This window comes from Bos indicus x Bos taurus, chromosome 9 (genome assembly GCF_003369695.1).
Source record: "Bos indicus x Bos taurus breed Angus x Brahman F1 hybrid chromosome 9, Bos_hybrid_MaternalHap_v2.0, whole genome shotgun sequence".
NCBI lineage: Eukaryota > Metazoa > Chordata > Mammalia > Artiodactyla > Bovidae > Bos > Bos indicus x Bos taurus.
In genome coordinates this window covers 59,692,779-59,715,576 of record NC_040084.1, presented here as the reverse complement: position 1 = coordinate 59,715,576, position 22,798 = coordinate 59,692,779, and the positions used below count along the sequence as shown (strand labels likewise).

At 40.5% G+C, this 22,798-nt stretch overlaps 1 long non-coding RNA gene across 1 annotated transcript in view; it reads left to right on the top strand.

The window, feature by feature from the left end:
• Positions 1 to 22,151, top strand: part of LOC113898352 — a 61,245-nt gene extending 39,094 nt beyond the window's left edge. The window contains exon 3 of the long non-coding RNA XR_003512621.1: positions 19,593 to 22,151. This is a non-coding gene — a long non-coding RNA (uncharacterized LOC113898352). The remainder of the gene's footprint in view (positions 1 to 19,592) is intronic.
• Positions 22,152 to 22,798: the final 647 nt, after the last annotated feature.

Below are 22,798 nucleotides of genomic sequence, written 5' to 3'. Positions count from 1 at the left end.
CACATTTTTCTCTTCTGATGTCCTTCCTTATTGCAATTGAATGGTTTAAGGCACAACAGAGGGAATACGACTCCTCTCTCATTAACCCTCACAGTTTGGCTCCCTCTTTTCTGTCTCTTTCCTTTCCTCTTCCATTTCAGCATTAGCAGTGCCTTCTAGGGATTTAATGGGACATTTTATTTTATTTTTATGAAGGAGAATTAATTTTCTGTAATGTGCATATACTGTCAGAAGGAGTTTTTAAAGACAAAATATTCCTGTTTATTAAAAGAAAAATGACAAATTAGAAAAAATAGTTACAATTAATATGATAAAGTTTTGTTAAAAGGAAAATGAAAAATTAGGAAAATGACAAGTTGCAAATTTAGTTGCAAAATATAAAGTTTTGCCATCATAGGTGTACTATGATGATCAAAATAAGGGGAAAAGAAATGGGCTGATATTTCAAAGGAGAAATAGAGGGAGCTGAAACCCATTGCTATTGATAACCAAAGACATTAATATTGAAATAAGATACATTACAAAAGTTTATGTACTTATATAGGTATGTATGTGTCATCTATCATTACCATTGTCATCTAGTATTCATGAATTCCTACTTTATTCAATAGATTGTGATTCTTATTGTAATTATTTTCATGCTCAAATTGACCCAGATTTGGTCAGTGGGAGGCCCTTCGAGCTGGCTCTTGTGGTTTTTTTTTTTTTTTTTTTGACATGTTTCCATCATTTTTTGGAGTGCTTTCTGAATTTCTGATATAAAAAAGTTGTTTAAGGCTGATCTTAGACTTTTCCTGCCCCAGACGTACATTAGTATTTCTGCAAGGAGCTCTTGCTGAACTTGTATGTATTTGTGTATTAGAAACCATGAGCTCTTGCTGATATCTCTGATTTTAATCCAAATTCACAAAGTTCTTTACTTGCCTTTCTTCATTCCACACTTGCCTGTCTCTTCTTGTGCAGTGAGAACTCTGGCTTCTCTCAACATCAACACATTTGCTCATTTGCTTATCCCTTCAATGCATATAAAATAGTATAAGGATTCATACACTTTACCACAAAAACAAACCTACTAAGATGAAGTCCAGATTTGTTTGTAAATTTTACTCCGTGTGTGTGTGTGTGTGTGTGTGTTTGTATTAGTCGTCAGTCGTGTCTTATAAATGCTTGTGATTGTCCCCTGAGACCTGGGAGGCTGGTGGGCACTGTCTCCATGTTCTCCCTCTGCTCTGCCCCAGGGCACTGGTGTCTCCGTGGAAGGAGCTTGTGCACACGTCTCGTACCCTGGCTTTTGTGGTTGCAGTTCAGAGGATGAAGTCCTGATAGTCCGCATCTGGTAGCCAGTAGGACTTGTGGTCATGGATCCCACGGGACTATAGGAAACAGAGAGTTCCTAACTGGCTATACCCCCAAGGCTCACTGCAGAGCGGGCAGACAAAAACGCCCAGCTCCCAGTCTTTCTTTCAAAGCTACTGCCTAAATGTTTGGCTTCTTATAAGCCTGCATCTAGATGCTGATGGAGATCCTTTCTTTGGGACACTGACAGGTCCTGGCACAGCTTCAGTTTCTGGAAATCCTAAGAACAAAGAAGGCAACTTGGACAGTAACAAAAGATTTGACAGACAAATGAGCTAGGACCGGGCTATAATTTTCATCTCCTAGATAAGACCACTGCATCAAGATGGAGAGGTGGCTATTTTACCTAATGAACAGAAACCAACAGACCGTCAAGGAAAATGAAGAAATAGAGGAATATGTTCCAAACTAAAGAATAAGGTAAAACTCCAGAGACAGACTTTCATGATATGAAGATAATTAATTTCCTTGATAAAGAATTAAAAATAGTGGTCTTAAAAATGTTCACTGAGAGCGGAAGAATGCATAAATAAACTGAGAATTTCAACAGGGATGGAAAGTGTAAGAAAATACCAAATGGATATTACAGAGCTGAATATAATAATTAAACTGAAAATTTTAATAAAGGGGTTCAAACTATATTATAAACTTATAGCAATCATAGATCAATGGAACAGAACAGAGACCTCAGACATAAACCCACACATATATGATAAACTAATTTTTGACAACAGTAGCAAGTATACACAATAGAGAAAAGATAGTCTCTTCAATAGTGCTTGGAAAACTGGGCAGCCACATGCAAAAGAATAAAAACTGGATCCCTATCTTACACCATATACAAAAATCAACTCAAAATGGATCAAAGATCTAAAGACATAAAATTCCTAGAATAAAATATAGAGGGTAAGCTTGTTGACATCTTTTTTGGCAGTGATTTTTATGGACTTACCACTGGAAGCAAAAACACCAAAAGCAAAAATAAATAAGTGGGATTACATCAAACTGAAAAGTTTCTGCAGAGCAAAGAAAACCATTGACAGAATGAAAAGGCAATCTCTGGAATGGGAGAAAATATTCTCAAATCATATATCTGATAAGAGATTAATATCCAAAATATATAAAGAACTCATACAATTCAATAGATTTTCATTGAAAATCTATTTTCATACAATACAAATAACTCATACAATTCTTTGATTTTCATTGATTTATCAATCAGGTGAAATGCTGGGCTGGATGAGTGACAAGCTGAAATCAAGATTGCTGTATCTGAAAGGAGCTAGAGAGCCTCTTTCAGAGAAGGCAATGGCAACCCACTCCAGTATTCTTGCCTGGAAAATACCATGGATGGAGGAGCCTGGTAGGCTGTAGTCCATGGGGTCATGAAGAGTAGGACACAACTGAACAACTTCACTTTCACTTTTCATTTTTCACTTTCATGCATTGGAGAAGGAAATGGCAACCCACTCCAGTGTTCTTGCTTGGAGAATCCCAGGGACAATGGAGCTTGGTGGGCTGCCATCTATGGGGTCGCACAGAGTCAGACATGACTGAAGCGACTTAGCAGCAGCAGCAGCAGCAGAGAGCCTCTTGCTGAGGGTGAAAGAGGAGAGTGAAAAAGTTGACTTGAAAATCAACACTCAAAAAACTAAGATCATGGTATCTGGTCCCATTACTTCATGGCAAATAAAAGGGGAAAAAGTGGAAGCAGTGACAGAATTTATTTTCTTGGGCTCCAAAATCACTGCAGATGGTGACTGCAGCCATGAAATTAAAAGACACTTGCTCCATGGAGGAAAAGCTGTGACAAACCTAAATAGCATATTAAAAAGCAGAGACATTACTTTGGCGACAAAGGTCCATATAGTCAAAGCTATGGTTTTTTCCAGTCAGTTGAATTCAGTCGCTCAGTTGTGTCCCATGGAGTGCAACACCCCATGGACTGCAGAACGCTGGGCCTCCCTGTTCATCACCAACTCCTGGAGTTTACCCAGACTCATGTCCATTGAGTCGGTTATGCCATCCAGTCAGATCAGATCAGATCAGTCGCTCAGTCGTGTCTGACTGTTTGCAACCCCATGAATTGCAGCACGCCAGGCCTCCCTGTCCATCACCAACTCCTGGAGTTCACTCAGACTCACGTCCATCGAGTCAGTGATGCCATCCAGCCATCTCATCCTCTGTTGTCCCCTTCTCCTGTCCCCAATCCCTCCCAGCATCAGAGTCTTTTCCAATGAGTCAACTCTTCGCATGAGGTGACCAAAGTACTGGAGTTTCAGCTTTAGCATCATTCCTTCCAAAGAAATCCCAGAGCTGATCTCCTTCACAATGGACTGGTTGGATCTCCTTGCAGTCCAAGGGACTCTCAAGAGTCTTCTCCAACACCACAGTTCAAAAGCATCAATTCTTTGGCACTCAGCCTTCTTCACAGTCCAACTCTCACATCCATACATGACCACAGGAAAAACCATAGCCTTGACTAGACGAATCTTTGTTGGCAAAGTAATGTCTCTGCTTTTGAATATGCTATCTAGGTTGGTCATAACTTTCCTTCCAAGGAGTAAGCGTCTTTTAATTTCATGGCTGCAGTCACCATCTGCAGTGATTTGGGAGCCCCCAAAAATGAAGCCTGACACTGTTTCCACTGTTTCCCCATCTATTTCCCATGAAGTGATGGGACTGGATGCCATGATCTTCGTTTTCTGAATGTTGAGCTTTAAGCCAACTTTTTCACTCTCCACTTTCACTTTCATCAAGAGGCTTTTTAGTTCTTCTTCACTTTCTGCCATAAGGGTGGTGTCATCTGCGTATCTGAGGTTATTGATATTTCTCCCGGCAATCTTGATTCCAGCTTGTGTTTCTTCCAGTCCAGCGTTTCTCATGATGTACTCTGCATATAGGTTAAATAAACAGGGTGACAATATACAGCCTTGACGAACTCCTTTTCCTATTTGGAACCAGTCTGTTGTTCCATGTCCAGTTCTAACTGTTGCTTCCTGACCTGCATACAGATTTCTCAAGAGGCAGATCAGGTGGTCTGGTATTCCCATCTCTTTCAGAATTTTCCACAGTTTATTGTGATCCACACAGTCAAAGGCTTTGGCATAGTCAATAAAGCAGAAATAGATGTTTTTCTGGAACTCTCTTGCTTTTTCCATGATCCAGCGGATGCTGGCAATTTGATCTCTGGTTCCTCTGCCTTTTTGAAAACCAGCTTGAACATCAGGAAGTTCACGGTTCACATATTGCTGAAGCCTGGCTTGGAGAATTTTGAGCATTACTTTACTAGTGTGTGAGATGAGTGCAATTGTGCGGTAGTTTGAGCATTCTTTGGCATTGCCTTTCTTTGGGATTAGAATGAAAACTGACCTTTTCCAGTCCTGTGGCCACTGCTGAGTTTTCCAAATTTGCTGGCATATTGAGTGCAGCACTTTCACAGCATCATCTCAGGATTTGGAATAGCTCAACTGGAATTCTATCACCTCCACTAGCTTTGTTCGTAGTGATGCTTTCTAAGGCCCACTTGACTTCACATTCCAGGATGTCTGGCTCTAGGTCAGTGATCACACCATCGTGATCATCTGGGTCATGAAGATCTTTTTTGTACAGTTCTTCTGTGTATTCTTGCCATCTCTTCTTAATATCTTCTGCTTCTGTTAGGTCCATACCATTTCTGTCCTTTATCGAGCCCATCTTTGCATGAAATGTTCCTTTGGTATCTCTGATTTTCTTGAAGAGATCCCTAGTCTTTCCCATTCTGTTGTTTTCCTCTATTTCTTTGCATTGATCTCTGAGGAAGGCTTTCTTATCTCTTCTTGCTATTCTTTGGAACTCTGTATTCAGATGTTTATATCTTTCCTTTTCTCCTTTGCTTTTCGCTTCTCTTCTTTTCACAACTATTTGTAAGGCCTCCCCAGACAGCCATTTTGCTTTTTTGCATTTCTTTTCCATGGGGATGGTCTTGATCCCTGTCTCCTGTACAATGTCACAAACCTCACTCCATAGTTCATCAGGTACTCTATCTATCAGATCTAGGCCCTTAAATCTATTTCTCACTTCCACTGTATAATCATAAGGGATTTGATTTAGGTCATACCTGAATGGTCTAGTGGTTTTCCCTACTTTCTTCAATTTCAGTCTGAATTTGGCAATAAGGAGTTCATGATCTGAGCCACAGTCAGCTCCTGGTCTTGTTTTTGCTGACTGTATAGAGCTTCTTCATCTTTGGCTGCAAAGAATATAATCAATCTGATTTCGGTGTTGACCATCTGGTGATGTTCATGTATAGAGTCTTCTCTTGTTTTGTTGGAAGAGGGTGTTTGTAGTCATGTACAAATGTGAGCGTTGGACCATAAAGAAGGTTGAGGACAGAAGATTTAATGCTTTCAAACTGCGGTGCTGGAGGAGACTCTTGAGAGTCCCTTGGACTGTAAGGAGATCAAACCAGTCCATCTTTAAGGAAATGAACCCTGAATTGAAAGGACTGATGCTGAAGCTGTGGCTCTAGTACTTTGACCACCTGATGCGTAAAGCCTGTCATTGGAAAAGACCCTGATGCTGGGAAAGATTGAAGGCAAAAGGAGAAGAAGGCAACAGAGGATGATAGTTAGAGAGCATCACTGACGCAATGGACATGAATCCGAGCAAACTCCAGGGGAGAGTGGAGGACAGGGGAGCCTGGCATGATGCAGTCCGTGGGGTCACAAAGAGTTGGACATGACTTAGCAACTGAACAACTAAAGAACCAGAACTTTGATTTTAAATTTTAATCCCTTTTCCCCTAATTCTCTGCATCTTTAATTTCTACTTTTATTTTTATATTCCTTTTTAGTGCTTGCTTCTAGTTCTGAATTGTAAGTTTCATTTATTTTAATTTATCATTTAATTTAATTTATCATTTATTTTCATTTATTATTTTATTTTAATTAATATAGATATTCAAGGCTATGAATTTTCTTTTGATCACTGCCTTGGATATATCCACCAGACTCTCTGACATGTAGCATTTTCATTTTTAATATTCAGAAGTTTGGTAATTTCTATTTTCTTCAATTTTTTTCTATGAGTTGTTTAACAAAATAAACATTTTCCAGGTTGGAAGGCTTTTTACATTTTTAATTGTATTTTTCACTTCTAATTTTATTGCATTGTGATCAGTGTGTGTTGTTTGTAACGTTTTTACTTTATGTAACTGTATGATGTTTTCTTTGTCAAATAACATATTAACAATTTTGGTGAATTTTTCATGTGCACTCTAAGATATTTTTTTTTTATTTCAAGGATAGTATTGTATATATTTAAAGACATATCCAATTATTATATTGTTTCAATCTTCTATGTTCTTATTTATATTTTTCCTTTTATTTTGTACTGAAAGTGCGTTTCCATCTTTTTTCCTTATGTCATCAGTACTCCTGATCTGTATTAGAACTTTATGTGTTATTTGGGGTATAGGTATTTATAACTATCCTATCTTCTTTGTGAACTCTGGCTTTTAGCATTGCATAATGCATTTAGTTTTCTTGAATGTTGCCTTTTGGCCTAGCTTCTACTTTATATTAGGATTACAACCCTACTTTCTTATTGTTCCCATTTTTGGCATTCTTATAACTGACTTACAAAGAACTTTTGGAAATTTTAATCCAGGAAACAAAACTGGTAAGATCAAATCTTAATTATCTGTGTTTTAAATAGAGAAACATCAGAAGCATAAAATAACACTTATCTTTGTCAGTGCAGGTATGCCTTGTTTTAAAATACCCCAAAAATAAAATATGAACTTATTAAAGACAATAATTTTGTTATGCATTGTATGCTGCTGCTGCTGCTAAGTCGCTTCAGTCATGTCCGACTCTGTGTGACCCCACAGACGGCAGCCCACCAGGCTCCCCCGTCTTTGGGATTCTCCAGGCAAGAACACTGGAGTGGGTTGCCATTTCCTTCTCCAATGCATGAAAGTGAAAAGTGAAAGTCAAGTTACTCAGTCATGTCCGACTCTTAGTGACCTGCAGCCTACCAGGCTCCTCCGCCCATGGAGTTTTCCAGGCAAGAGTACTGGAGTGGGGTGCCATTGCCTTCTCTGATGCATTGTATAGTTACTTTGTAAAAAAATCAGTGATATATACTTTTGAGTAGTAACTATCAAGCTCAGATAAGGCATAATTTTATTTATAAATAACTGTTTGAGTTTTTTAATTGAATTTAATAATGATAACATGCATTATTTTAAAAATTAAACATTTAAGTGAAACATACATATATTCCAGAAGAAGTCTATTTAATCCCTTTGTTTTAGTATAGTAACTATGTTTATTCATCTCTAGCTTTTTATGTAAGCTTATAATCTTTATATGGTTGTAATCAATGAGTTGTACCACATTTTCTTCTTTTTAATTTAGCATTATGTCAAAGAATTTGTGTGTGTGTATGTATGTGTGTGTGTATGTGTGTATATCTCTAATTATAATATTTAACCCTTTATTGGCATCATATATTCTATCAAGTCAGTATGTGGGAGTGTGCCTTATTTTGGTTGCACTATTCTTGGACCTTAACTGTCATCTAGATCTCTGAAGCAACTCATCTGGGAATTTTGAAATAAGAGTTCAGTAGATGGAAGAGGTGGAAAGTATGAGTAGGGGAGATATGGAGAGAAGGGCATTCCAAGCAGTGAGTTACCCTATCAAAGATACTGAGATGCAAACCCAATAGACTATTCAGACAATGCTATATATTTTCATTGTTTGGAACTCTTAAAGCAAAAAGGATAAGATTTTGAGGACCTTAAATTCTAGATAGACCATGAAAATAGTAACTAAAGAATACATGATGATCTGATTTGCATTTTAGAAAATCATTATAATAAGTATATGGGCTTCCCTGGTGGCTCAGATGGTAAAGAATCTGCCTGCAATGTGGAAGACCTGGGTTCGATCCCTGGGTTGGGAAGATCCCCTGGAGGAGGGCATGGCAGCCCACTCCAGTATTCTTGCCTGGAGAATCTTCATGGACAGAGGAGCCTGGCCTGCAGTCCATTTGGCCTCAAAGAGTCAAATACGATTGAGTGACTAAGCACATAATAATTATGTGGAGAAAGGCTAAAATGGAATCCAGGGTAGAGAAAGTGGAACTATTTAGGAGACTAGTTATAAATCAGGCATGAGATGACAAGGGTCTAAGCCACAATGGCAGTAATAAGGATAGAGAAATAGGAAGAGAAATCAAACAAGATTTGGTCACTAATTGGCTGCAGTCAGTGAGATTAAAGGAGGAGATGAAGATGTGTCCCAGGTTTCTGACTTCAAGGATAATAAGTATTTGTCTAATGAATGAACAGTATGGATAGCAGTATTAACCAAACTTGAGAGTTAAGATAATGGTTTCAGTTTAGGTCAATCTAAATTGTAGGTGCTGGTGTCAGATGAGGGGTTGGATATATAATGATACTGGGAGTCTGGAGAGAGGTCTGGGTTGAGCTGTAGACTGGGCTGTCAGTCCTGAGCAGTTCCTTATGTTCAATTATTGTAGGGCATGTCTACCTGGATATTCTACTATCACCTGAACTTCAACATAATCCAATTTTAACTCATCAACTTTCCCCCCAAGCTAATTTTGTCAGCTCCCTCATGGCTAACTGTGGTACTATTAAACCACTCACCTCTAGACTCTAAGCCACAGATGTAAACTTTATGCTTTTCATCTTTATCGTTATTGCCAAACTAGTCTTTAACAAGTCCCACAGTTTCTTTCTTCAAAATTTCTTAGTAGAATTACCTAGGTGCCCAGAAACCTAAGTTTCAATCCTGACTCTGCTGCTAACGGGAAGATAATCAACTTGTACAAGCCATAGCACCTTACTAAGTCCTCATATTCAAATCTGGAAAAAAAAAAAGTTTGGCTTACATAGTGAATTCTCTTCTAAGTGTTTGAATCTATATTTTTTCTTGCTGATTCTGATACTACCATCTAGGTTTATGTAACTGCTTCCAAACTTCTGTTCCAGTTTTTAGTGTTATACCTATCCAATCCCATGCATATATTAGTCACCAGAAACTTCCTTTAACCACTAATTTTTTATGTTATGTCCTTGTTCGAAAACTAGTCTTGTGGCTCCCTTTTATCTGTTGCATCAAGTCTGACTTCTTTGTCTAGTTATCAAGGTTCTATAAAATGATTTCTACCTAGCTAAGCTTATCTTTCATTACCTTCTAACATCATCTCTTATCTCCAGTCAGTCTAGACTTCTGACTGATTCCTTCAAATAATTTGATCATGATCTTTTCTCCATTTGAAAACCTAGTACACTTCCCCTGAATCCTAAATTATTTTTCAAATATCAACTCAACTCAAATATCAACTCAAGTTCTCTCCTCCAGGGAGATTATACTCACCCATTCCATTACTTAGCATTCACCTTTTCTCTGATTTCCAAGAACAGTTGTGTTCTGTGATGCAATTTAGTACTTAATCCATAGGTTTAACTTTTGACTGATTTCTGTGTGGGGACCATCTTCTGTATCTGCCACCACTTCACAGAATATGAAACCTGCTGCTGCTGCTGCAAAGTCCCTTCAGTCATGTCCGACTCTGTGCGACCCCATAGACAGCAGCCCACCAGGCTCCTCCGTCCCTGGGATTCTCCAGGCAAGAACGCTGGAGTGGGTTGCCATTTCCTTCTCCAATGCATGAAAGTGAAAAGTGAAAGTGAAGTTGCTCAGTCGTGTCCTACTCTTAGTGACCCGTGGACTGCAGCCTACCAGGCTCCTCCATCCTTGGGAGTTTCCAGGCAAGAGTACTGGAGTGGGTCGCCAGTACCTTCTCCAGAACATGAAACCTAATGCACCATAAATACATGCTGGTTTATTAGCTTCCAGGAGCACACTCATTTCTTAAAATAAGAAATAGGCTATAACCTCCACGTTTGAGATAGCAAAACAAAATAACAAAGCCAGAGCTCTGTTGGAAAGGTAACCTGTAAGATGATTTAAAAATCATATGCTACAGTGGACATGGGTAATTGAAGAGCCTAAATAGTCTATTAAATAGAAAGTTAACTCAAATTATTTTTTATTGTATTTATATACAGTTGCTGGTTTGGGCATTATGGGTCAAGTATTGTCATTAGAAGTTGTGCATTTAGGAACTGAATTGTCTATGCTCTGATAAAAGCACTTTAGTTTTAAGGATGTCACTTTTAACTACTGAAAGTATCTAGTGCAATTTCAACTTATATATATTGTTTTAACAGGTCAAGGTTTCAAATAGATTCCATGAATTACTTGAAGAAAGCAGCCACAAAATAGGCCATAAATTACTTGATTATGCCCCAAGTAATATTTTAGCTGAGTTTTGAAATTTAAATGCCTCTTTGGACTTAAAAATTTATTTCTATTACATTAGATTTCAGAAGAGAAGAGAACTTATCAGCCACTGCTCATCTTTTCTCCACATCTGTCATCAAACTCTTAGCTAGTTTTGTAATTATTATTTAGTACTTTTATATTTTTTCAAGGCACCCTGAACTAATATTAATTATCATGACAAACTTGCAGAAATACTGTTTGATTCTATAAGACTTTTTCTGGTATCTCTGAGTTTTTGGCTGTCGTCTATTTATAAGGAAGTTTATTTAGCCGTGACACTACCTTCAAAAAGTTTAAAGTCTCCCAGGTTAACAATGAACCACAGAGCAAAGACAGGCCAACCTACATGCAGAATTTAAATGTAAACCCTCATGGGCTGAAGATCGGATTCTAAAGAGAACCATGATTCATAGTCTATGTTCTCTAAGGTTGAAAAAGTGTCTAGACTCCTGAGAGCAGGTGTCAGCAGTCTTTACCACGGTGGTTCTCAGTGTAGCAGAAGTTGTGGAAAACCACATCAAGGATTAAAAAGCTGAAGGGGACAAAGCTGTCTCTCAAAACACAAGAGACCCAGAGAATATGAAGTATGGCAGAGACCTCATGGTTTCCATCTGTTCAAAAACCACTTGGGTAAACATTTCAGTTGGTTTTCATTCCCTGCCCCCCATCCTGCTGGTGTTTACTTACTATTCACTGCATCTGCATGATATATTCTTATTAACTGAGAAAAATCCGCTTTTTCATAATTTGGATGTGATTGTACAGCCACTTGTCCTCTAATGATAATTACACCATCACATAATTTATATTCTACAAAGCACTGTTGCAGACATTATTGCATATAATCCTATGACAAGCCTGTGAGGTAGGTATGGCCAGAAGCTGTTCTAGTCATGAATAATTTGAGATTCAGAGCAGTTAACTGATTTTTTCCCTCAAGATCACATATCTAATAAAATGCCATTAGAACTGGAACCCAGGTCTCTTGACCTAAAGTCCAGAGATCTTTCTATTATTCTTGGATTTGTATTATCAAGCTTGTTAATGATCACATTCAAAGGGGAAAATGATGATAAAAATACGAAAGGATTCACATTTCATTGAAAATGAGGATGAGGACTGCGACTCCCTATGTTGCCTTTCTGATTCGATCATAGAATTGTAGGATTTGATAATCAATAGAGCAATGAATTGATAAAACCATTTTTTGTTATTACATATAAAGCCCTACTGTTATCTAAGTTCTTGATTTATGGGATCCTGGAGAATAATGCATCTTATTTTCAAACAGTCTTGGGGTAGGGCAGCTCTGGTCCCTCTCAATATGATTCTTTCCAATATCTTAACTTCCGTCATCACGAAATATTTACCATCTAATCTAAATCCTGACTGCTGTCATGTAGGCATACGTCCTTTTGGTCAGTAGATGCTAGTGTACAATTTTTATTTATACCTTTGGAAGCGAACAGGAAATACATCTGAATGATTTCTGACTGCTGACAAGCCCTAATAACTGATAGTTCCAGACATTGAACTGAATGTCCTTTGACAGGGATGGCTATTTTGAGGGGAAAAGACAGAAACTAGCAAAAACTTTTTTTTCAAGCAGGTGTGATTTTATGATGGCATTTTATGACAGAAACTAACCAAGTGTCCTGTATATGGTTTATGATGTTATAAGCTCCTGGCCTGAGATTTCTTTCTCATTATTCATGTTTATTTGACTTAAAGCAAATTAAAAATCAGACAAGAATATTGTGATATAATTTTGATTTTGCAGATGTAATAAGACACCTGAGCAACTTCAGAGAAGTTGGCTTCTTTTATTTGTGCTCTTTAGTTCTGTTCTGAAAAATGCATTTGCATTTTCAGAGGCGATATTGTGCTTCGCAGTTTGGCTTGTGCAATTTTGAGCACTTGATCCGCACTTGATATTAATGGCAAACAAGAAACCTCTGTATGTTATAGTTATTTTTCTAGCTGCAAAGATTTTAAAAATTAGTCTACTCTGAAGAATAAACTATAACTGGAGTTCTCTGACTACAGTGTATATTGATGCATTTCTTTGAATTTTTTTCTTCAGCCTGTGCAGTAAGTGGTGTACAATTCATGGAAGGAGTTTGTGTTTTTCCGTTCTGAAAAGACTTCTTTCTGAAGGCCCAGTTTGGTATCATGCACGTTCAGTGCCAAAAACAGATGTCAGAGGTCCAGTAACACTTGTTACCTTTGTAGCTTTTTTTGTGAGTGGTCCACTTTCCATTGCAGCAGATGAACCTGACCCTGACCAAGTCTGATTGGCCCAGCTGTGAACATCAGACCAAATGGCAGCATTTATAAACTGACCGTTATGTCCCTTCCAAATTTACCTCCCAGTTGCTCTCTGGGAGTAATGCCTTATACTCAACATTCAGACGTGTGTGAGAAAATGATCTATTTAGCTTGGGGTTTCAAGATGGTTCTTGATGGTCTTGCCATTGTAATTCATTTTTTGCAGCTGGAGTCTGTAACCTCTTAATTTAGGATGATGCATAGAGAGCATATACTGAATATCAGGCTCAACTTTTTAAAAAAATTTTCTTTATTTTATTTTTGGCTGTGCTAGGTCTTCGTTGCTGCTAAGCTTCTCTCTAATATCGGTGAGGGGCCTACTCTCTAGTTGCAGTGTGTGGGCTTCTCATTGCAGTGCCTTCTCTTATTGAGAAGTACGGGCTCTAGAGCACTCGGGCTTCAGGAGTTGCACACGTGGGACTCGAGAGCACAGGCTCCAGTAGTTGTGGCACATGGGCTTAGTTGCACCACATCACGCAGAATCTTCTGGACCAGGGATCAAACTTGTGTCTCCTGCGTTGGCAGGTGGATTCTTTACCACTGAGCCACCAGGGAAGCCCCAGGCTCAGCTTTAAAAATGATAAAATGGGACTTCCCTGGCAATCCATTGGTTAAGAATTCATGTTACCCCTGCAAGAGGTGCTGGTTTGATCCCTGGTCGGGGAACTAAGATCCTGCATGCTGTGTGGTATGTTCCCTCCCAAATAAATAAAAGTAAAAAGACTTAAAAAGTGATAAACAATTCAAAAAATAAATTGTAAATTATGTCTCACAAAACACAAATCACAGGCTCAGACAGATAATATAGCCTTGATTTGATTATGGTTCTTGGTAACAAGCAATAGTTTTCAGCTGGGAACCATGCATATGTTCATGGCCTTGCGTGTGTATGATAGGTCTCTGTAAAGACCCTCTGCAAGGAACTGTAGCAGTCAGGGGTTAGTTCACAGCAGGGCCACTCTGAGTATTGTGGAAATAGATTTCTTATAGTAATTAGACTTGAAACAAACATGGGAGAAACTGGAAAGTAGGGTCCAAGGAGTTCCTAACCAATTTGCCTGAAATGCTGGCCGGATAAACAAGTCAGAGCTTACAGGGAAGTCGGTGTTGACTGATCTGGGAAGCTAAGCTCATCCAGCTGGCAAGTGGAACCATGGAAAAGCCCTTGGGAAACTGGAGCCTATGTGGTTACTCCCGCTGAGGGTCTACATTGCAGCAGCTGATGATGTGCCTGAAGCCACTGTTGGCCAGTAGGGCCATCAGTTGTCAAGAAGAGCTGGATGTGGAAGAGAGCAGAGTGAGAACAAGCTGGCACCTACCAGGCTCCTCTGCATGTGTTTGCTACTATGTCAGACTGTGATCACCTTCCAAGAGTAAAAGCTGTTGGCCAACTTTAATCTGGAAACCTCAGGGTTCTCAGCTAACCTGAGTGGACAAAGCATAGCATAGTGTAGGCTTGTCAGTTTCTCCGGGGCTATGTAGGAAAGAAGAGTCACTGTTTGTAATTGAGAACCGGCACTATCCTAGTAGTGTCATTTGAGGGCTATTGAAAGGTAAACCTGTCGACCACCATCCCTCCATCCACCAATCTGTCTTCAGTGGTGCCCAAGGTTCTTACCAGTCATCTCCATTTTGGGTTTAAGTATTCAGTTCAGTTCAGTTCAGTTCAGTTGCTCAGTCGTGTCTGACTCTCTGTGACCCCATGAATCGCAGCACACCAGGCCTCCCTGTCCATCACCAACTCCAGGAGTTCACTCAGACTCACGTCCATCGAGTCAGTGATGCCATCCAGCCGTCTCATCCTCTGTTGTCCCCTTCTCCTGCCCCCAATCCCTCCCAGCATCAGAGTCTTTTCCAATGAGTCAACTCTTCGCATGAGGTGGCCAGAGTACTGGAGTTTCAGCTTTAGCATTATTCCTTCCAAAGAAATCCCAGAGCTGATCTCCTTCAGAATGGACTGATTGGATCTCCTTGCAGTCCAAGGGACTCTCAAGAGTCTATAAAAATTCCCAGTTAAAATGCAGAATCTTACTGAGAGAGTTAATACATTAAACCTTGTTAGTTTATCATTTATATAAACATGCCCTTATCACTTTGCTGGCCTGACATCTGAGAAGGTTTGGGTAAGGAAGACAGAGAAAGCTCCAGTGTTATCCTGGAAGTTAAGGATGAGTTGAGTATCTTGGTAGAAGCACCTATACATATATAAAAGGAGAAGAAAGAGTGCAAAATTGAAATTTGCCTACCTAATTGTATTTCCTGGTAATAATTCTGCTTAGAATTAGGCTCTCCACTATATTGCTCAAGGGTGAAATTACAAATGGTACTCGTGAGACGTTACTATTCATATTTATGTTCATGAAGTTAACATGAGGATATTTAGAATCGTGTTCAGTTTGTAAAGGTATATAATTGCAATGATTTGTTCTTTAATATCAGAAAAATCAACTTATTTTTAGGTTGCCTGATATTCACACATATTATTTTCATCTAGTACTGCTTGATTCCATTATAAATCTTTGGATAGAACCTTAATAAGACAAGGGTGTTTATTAAGTTTACCTTCCCGTCTTTTCTTTGCTGATGTGGCTTTAAACAAAATGCAGTGGTGATTTCTGTTTCTGACCTCTGGCTAACTGTGATCTCCTGTGATTGGGCTGAGTGCTTTCCTTTCAATGGGCAACATTACAGGCAGAGACAGGGGCACTGGAGGCAGCTACTCGTGTTCCGGTTACTGTGAGCTGGGAGGAGAATTAGGCAAACATGATAGATTGACATCGAGGACATCTGAGGTGAGCAAGTCCTTCTAGTTTATACATGAGGCAGTAAGATAAATTAATAAGGGAGAGTGACAGTCATTTATTCTGACTGGCTTCAGCAGGCATCTCAACTAGGCTGTCGACAAAAGGTCGCAACTCACCTGCCATCGAGACAACCAACAGTGAGTCTGGAGATGATTTGTTTTCAACAATTGTTTAGATACTTTATACTTTGTGGCAACAGAAGAGTGTCTCTTTGCCTTTCCCTCTTCCTCTCCCACCCCTGGACGCTTTAGATCACTTGTGAGCAAGCATGAGCTCTCTCTTTCTAAAAACATGCAGAAGCAATAAATCAGCCAGTTTAAGAAGACCCAGCCAGCCCAACACAGATCGATTTCACAGGGAAGTCGATGGGCTGCTAATAGAATTACAACTACCTGTCAAAACAGGGAAAACATATCTGTGACAGTGACAAAGGGCAAATCAATTTAAGAAAGGATTTTTTTTTCTTCCAGAGACAGATGTGGAGTACATGGGTGTCTCTGAGAGTCTGTAATTACGAATAGAAACCATATACTTGGACCGTTAAAGCTAAGGTTATGTCAATGATTCTGGACAAACATACTGACTCTTCCTTCTTTTCTAGATTGTCTGGTCACTATAGCAATTTGCTCTGTAATAGAATAAATATGTAACAAGAAGCTGCTGCCTGAAAACACATTCTTTTAATTTTGTCATACAGAGTAAGTTGGTTTTGTCCATTAGATAGATTATATTCTCAAAAACTTTGCATTTTCAAGTTTCCTGTTGTGTCTCATTTCAGACAAGGAGCAGTACATTGCCAAGGACATCTATCTGGCAAATTTTTATCTTCTCAGTTAACTTGATCATTTTCAGAGGCCTTGTAAAACTGCTGGCAATGTGACTTTGAGTAAGAGGAATCTTTTTTTCTTGCAAAGATTCCCTTTGCAAGGAAAAACTTCTGGCTTAGTTTCTTGCAAAGGGAATCTCAATCCTAAACAGAGCTTCCAGCCTAAACCCATTGTGTATAAACATGAGGCCTTTTCAGACCAAGGACTTGGTTTTTAAAAACAATTTAATATGAATTAACTTAGCACTTAGCACAGCACCATGGATGGGGGTGGAAAATGTTGCTGTTACTCAACATTTTTTTCTAATGTTATGTGCCAGCCTGGATGGGAGGGGAGTTGTGGGGAGAATGGACACGTGATTATACATGGCTGAGTCCCTTCGCTGTTCACCTGAAACTACCGTAACATTTTTATCAGCTGTACCCCAGTACAAAATAAAAAGTTTAACGTTTTGGGGGGGAAAAAAAGAAAAGATTAAAACATTTTCTTGTGATTAAAAAAAAAGAACAAAGAAAATATCGTGTAATGAGATATATATTTGATTTCTGCTCCCATTGCCTGGCTTACAGCTTCTAAAACCTTCTGAGTTTTTGAAGTGACAAGTATTGTTTTGTATGCTAAGAAGATGCTTGTGGCTAGGGGATTCCTGGATAACCTCTAAAGGAGGCTGGTTGTCAAAAGAACCAAACAAGGGATTAAAAGTTGGGACTTCCGGCCCCACCCCCTGACCTCTGGGGGAGGGAAGAGGGACTGGAGGTTAACTTAATCTCAAATGGCCGGTGATTTAATCAACATTGCTTCTGTAATGAAACCTCCATAAAAATCCTAACAGAAGGGATCCCTTCTGGATTGGTGAACACACGGAAGTGCTGGGAGGTTGGCAAACGCTGTGAGAGAGCATGGAGCCCTGTGCACCCCCCACCACCAATACCATGCTCAATGCTTTGCTTCCGGTTGGCTGTTTCTCAGTTGTATATTTATTTTTGCTTTAATTCTTTGTGTGTGGGTGGGAGGAAGAAGATAATGACATATTTACTGTTTGATTAGAGGAGAGTTGGGATTTTATTTATTTAGCTGGATTGGGTCTTTCATTGGAAGTCAGATTCTTAACCACTGGACCATCAGGGAAGTCCCTCTGAGTTATATCTGTGATAATAAACATGTAATAGTAAGTAAAGTGCTTTCCTGAGTTTATTTATTTATTTATTTTTATTTTTTGGTGGCACCACATGGCATGTAGGACCAGGGATCAAACCTACATCCTCTGCATTGGAAGCACGGAGTCTTAACCACTGGACCATCAGGGACGTCCCCTCTTTCCTGAGTTTTAGAAAGTTATCAAATCTGAGGAAGAGGTCCTGAGTACTTTATAGTGGGTTTGTCAGAAGCACAGGCGATAATCTGGGGAGGTCAGTCTTGTGGGACTCAGCCCTTTCCTTACGGGGTCTGTGCCAACTCCAGGTAGTTAGTGTCAGAACTGCTTGGTGTGGAAAACCCACACATTGATGTCGGGAGTGGTGAGGTGAGTAGAAGAAAACAGGAGGGTTTTCCCTTTCAGAAACAAAAACTAATCCACTGTTGCAAGGAAATCTAGCCTTATTATAATCAGGAGGCACACTGGGTCTCATACTCACCAATTCTCAGTGACCAAAATGTACCCTCATTTTTTTTTTTTTTGGATTTCAAAGCAAATCCAAAAAAATTGCTTTATTTCTTTAAAGCAATTGTCACTATTATGACATAAGCTTAAATTCAACCCAATTTTGGCCTTGCTGGCCTTAGCATAATTCCTGGATGAAATCAGGTTTGGAGAAATTTGAAAAATTTAATACTTTATGTGACCCTGGAAAAGTCATTTAACTACACCAAATTGTTGTTATTTTACGAATAACATTAGATTATTAACATAGTAATCCCCATACCCTCATTTCTGCTCCCTCCCTGAAGAAGAGCTGCTTTGTGGCAGTGGAAACATGGTTCTGGAATCAGACACATTTTCATTTTGGTGTGCTGTGTGTGTGTGTGTGTGTGCACTAAGTCACTTTAGTTGTGTCCAGCTCTTTGCGACCCTATGAAGGGTAGCCCTCCAGGCTCCTCTCTCCATGGGATTTCCCAGGAAAGAATGCTGGAGTGGGTTGCCATTTCCTTCTCCAATGGATCTTCCTGACCCAGGGATCAAACCCATGTCTCAAGTCTCCTGCATTGGCAGGTGGGTTCTTTACCATTAGCGCCACCTGGGAAGCCCATTTTGGTCTGCTACCTGCTGCTTACTGGCTATAGGACTTGGGTAAGGGCTTAGCCTCTGGCTGTGCTGGTTTCTGTTCTGTACCATGGGGCCATTAGTAGTGCTTAACCTCCTGTGGTTGTTGTGAGGAGTACCTGGGCTCCAACGCCGAGGGGAGGAGACCTGCCATCATTCCTTCTGTTATCTCCCTTGTGCTTATGACCAGGCCGAGCAGAGAATGAGCTCACTGACCAAGTTCTGCTCTAGAAGCTGGAGCAAAGTCTCCCCATACTGTGTTTAAGTTAATAGACACATAAGAACTAAGTTTGCCTCTCCCCGCACTCTTCCCTTGTCCTGTCTTAAAAATCTTGTGCCTTCCGTTGTCATTTCCAATTCCACCTTTCGACACCTGTCCTATCCCTGCCGGGAGAGCTGGTTAAGGGGGCTAGGAAAATGCTGGGTGGTATTCCTGCTGCCTTGTGTTTGCTGGGTGGTGGCATCTGCCATTGGGGGTCAGCGATTCAGCCTCTTATTTCAGTTGGTCTTTGCTGACTCCCGTTCTCATCCACACGAACTCATTCGCATCCCCACTCCTAGGGAAATGAAGGTGGGAAGAAGATTTCAACCACTTCTCAGGAATGTTAGAGAGTAACCAATAATGGTTTTTTTTTTTTTTTTTTCCTTCTAGATTCTTCTCTTCCAGACTAATGCTGATCAGAGCTGCATGCCATGAGGACTTAGTGATAAAACCACACTGGCCTGGCTGCTTCAGAGTGTTATCTGTGAAGAGAGGCGGTGGCCCAGGTGGATGCTCTGGTTATCGGCTTACATCCACATGCCTTTCACTTGGGCCCTAAGTCCATTCACTTTCTGTAGCGGTTTCATGAGATTCGTCCTGGAGCTGTCACGATCTCAGAGCTATCGTAGTGGCATCACTGTTGGACACGAACACATATTGACAATAGCCTTAACTTCTCTTCTTCCTTAAAGAAACTTCTAAACCACGGCACTACGCTGCATCTATGTGGATAGAGACCAAAATGTGAGTTTCCCTTGGTGACAATAGGATAAATGTGTACTTTGTCTCACTTTTCAATTAGGGTGATTGTGTGATAACTCTATCCTTAGTACATTTATACATTGTTATCCTGGGACTACATCTTCCTCATCATATTAGAACTTTCTGCTCTGAAGGCTGAGGAGTGTGCAATGGCCTGTGGGCTCGGTGTTGGATATTTTAAGTATGGCAGAGCCAGAGGAGGTGTGCTGAGTGACTGAAGATCTCTACGTTAGGCCCTGTGTGGAAGCTCTTTGTGTAAGTCTACACTCTCTGCCTCAGATTCCTCTTTCTCTTGTGTGTGTGGGGAGAACCTAAAAATAGTGCTTGAAAGGGTTGCCAAGATCTTAGCTTTGTGTTGGAGAAACCGTCCACTAATCTTATTGCCTGAAACCAGAGTCAAAGAAGGTGCTCTGAAATGAAGGTTCAGAAGAAGAACAAACGTTTCCACATTGATTTCCAGCAAAGCATCCAGCCTTCTACCTGGTTACTGAGGATGTGAGGCAGATGAGAACGCACCTGCGGCTCAGGGCCAGGGCGGGCGCGTGCCTCCCAGCTCTGGGTCCCTGTGGTGTATGCCATGTTTGATGTGTAACTAACCCATCTCAGCCTCAGGTTTTAGGTATAGCAAGTGGAGGAGAGCTCTGCTATGTTGCCAAAGATAGGAAGTGTTTTTAAATTTAATAAATGCATGGTATGATTATTCCTTTTTAGAACCACAGACAGAAGCCTTTAGGGCTCACCGTTCTGCAGCTGGTGCAGTAACTTCCTCCTCGGCTGGCTTTCTCTCCTCTTCCTCCACCCCAGGGACCTGTTATGGCTCTCTCTTCTAGTGCAGAGTTAAGACCGTCAGGGGAATACCAGTTAATTGCTGAGTAGCTAATCAGCATTGTAAAGGTCAGTGATAACAGGCAACAACTTACTCATGTTCACAAACAGCAGGATATGACAAAAACAATTTACCTTGATAAATGTACTTCAGAAATCTACTGAGCTTACACTGTCTCCCTCGGGCTCTGTCTGTCCATCTTCATTGGCCCCTCTCGGTTTCTGCTTCTGCCCCCTCTTTGGGTCTTGTTTCTAGGTATTCCATGTTGCTATCTGGTCCCCTTTGAAGGGTTTTTGCATTCATTTCTGCTGTCTGGGGGTTTTCCCATACTACCCCAGTATCGGATGCCAGCTGACTGTTCTGCCACGACCACTCCATCCTGACACCATCTACCCAGAGGCAGCATCAGATTCCACAGGTTAAGGGCTCAATCTTGCAAGACTACCCTCTGCTTCAGATGTCAGTCAAAAGCTCAGGCTGTCACTTGTGCCTCTGACCCACACAGAGATCAGAGGTTCCAGCCACCCCCAGAAATCAGAAACATTTTACCCACTAGATCACCAGATTACCAGTATTGGGCCCCCTTTGAGTTCGCTCTTGGCTTGTGCATGGGGCAGAACGACTCACCACAGCTGCCTGTGCCCCTGGTGGCCACACTGACCCCTGTGCAGGATCAGACTCCTCGTGCCCTGAAGTCCATGAGCCCTCTTGTCCGCATTCCCAGTGGCTGATGCCCCACTTCGTCCTCCTCTGAAATGGGGAGAACGTCCCAGTGCCACCTTTCGCTCCAGGACTGAAGCAACTTTCTTACTGGCCTGCATCAGACAGTCCCAGAAGGAAACAGAGGGTCCAATGGAAAGGGCTTTTGGGGAGAGTTTGAAGGAGGAATTCTTTTCACAGGTGTTGTTAGTTATTAATGCTTCACAAACTTTTTTGTTGCCTTATTAATAATAATCACTAACTTCTATAATAATAATAATCACACTAACTTCTGTATGTTGGGTATATGAATGAGGTCATTAAAGACTATTCAAGACTTCCCTTTGAGGCTTGCAATCAAATTCCAAAGTCCTTTACACATCCTATGAGGCCTCTGACTCCTCTATACCTACATAGCCTGATGTTTAGACTCTCCAGATCCCTAAACTCTGCTTCATTTTGTTTTGCAAGTGGCTGAACTGCTTTCCTCCTCAGGGCCTTTGCACGTGTTGGTCTCTGTCTGAAGCACACTTCCTGTCTCTTCCCTTCCCTTATGTGGCTCGGGTTGCAGTGTCATCTCCACAGAGCTGCTATGCACACTCATAACACCATCTGTATTATCTTCGTAGAACTATGGCAAACAAAAGAAGACAATAAGAGGATTTCACAGGCCTTTCATGACAGTGATCAGTTTAACACTGAGCATGTGGAGGTGGGCGGGAGGGTGTGTTTTACTTAATTTGTGATTGCTCGTATCCATCTCCCCACCGCGTGACTGCAGGAATTGTGTGCGCTGATGCTTCCCCAGGCCTAGCACGTAAGAGGCTGACTAGCCACTGTATGCCAGGGTCCTTATAGGCAGTGTGGGTTACTTCAATCTTCATTACGATTCTGTAAGCAGAAATTAGCAATCTGTGGTCCATGAACTAAATCCAGCATGTCAACAGTTTTTGTTGGTAAGGAGTCAGTAGAACACAGCAACAGCAATTTGTTAATGTATTGTCTACAGCAACTTTTGGGCTACGGAAGGCAGAATTGAGTAGTTACAAAAGAGATTTGCTTGCAAAGCCAAAAATAATTACTCTCTAGCCTTTTAAAGAAAAGATCTGCTGACCCCTACTATATATGGGGTAACAGAATCTCCATTTCACAAGTGAGGAAACTGAAGATCAATGATCTCATATCCAGATTTCAAGCGGCAGAGCTGAGACTTAAAGTCACCACACTTCCTTTATCATCTTTCCCCATAAACCAAATCTCCCTGCTGACATATGTCTAGGAGAGAGCAACAAATTTCCACAGAGGAGGT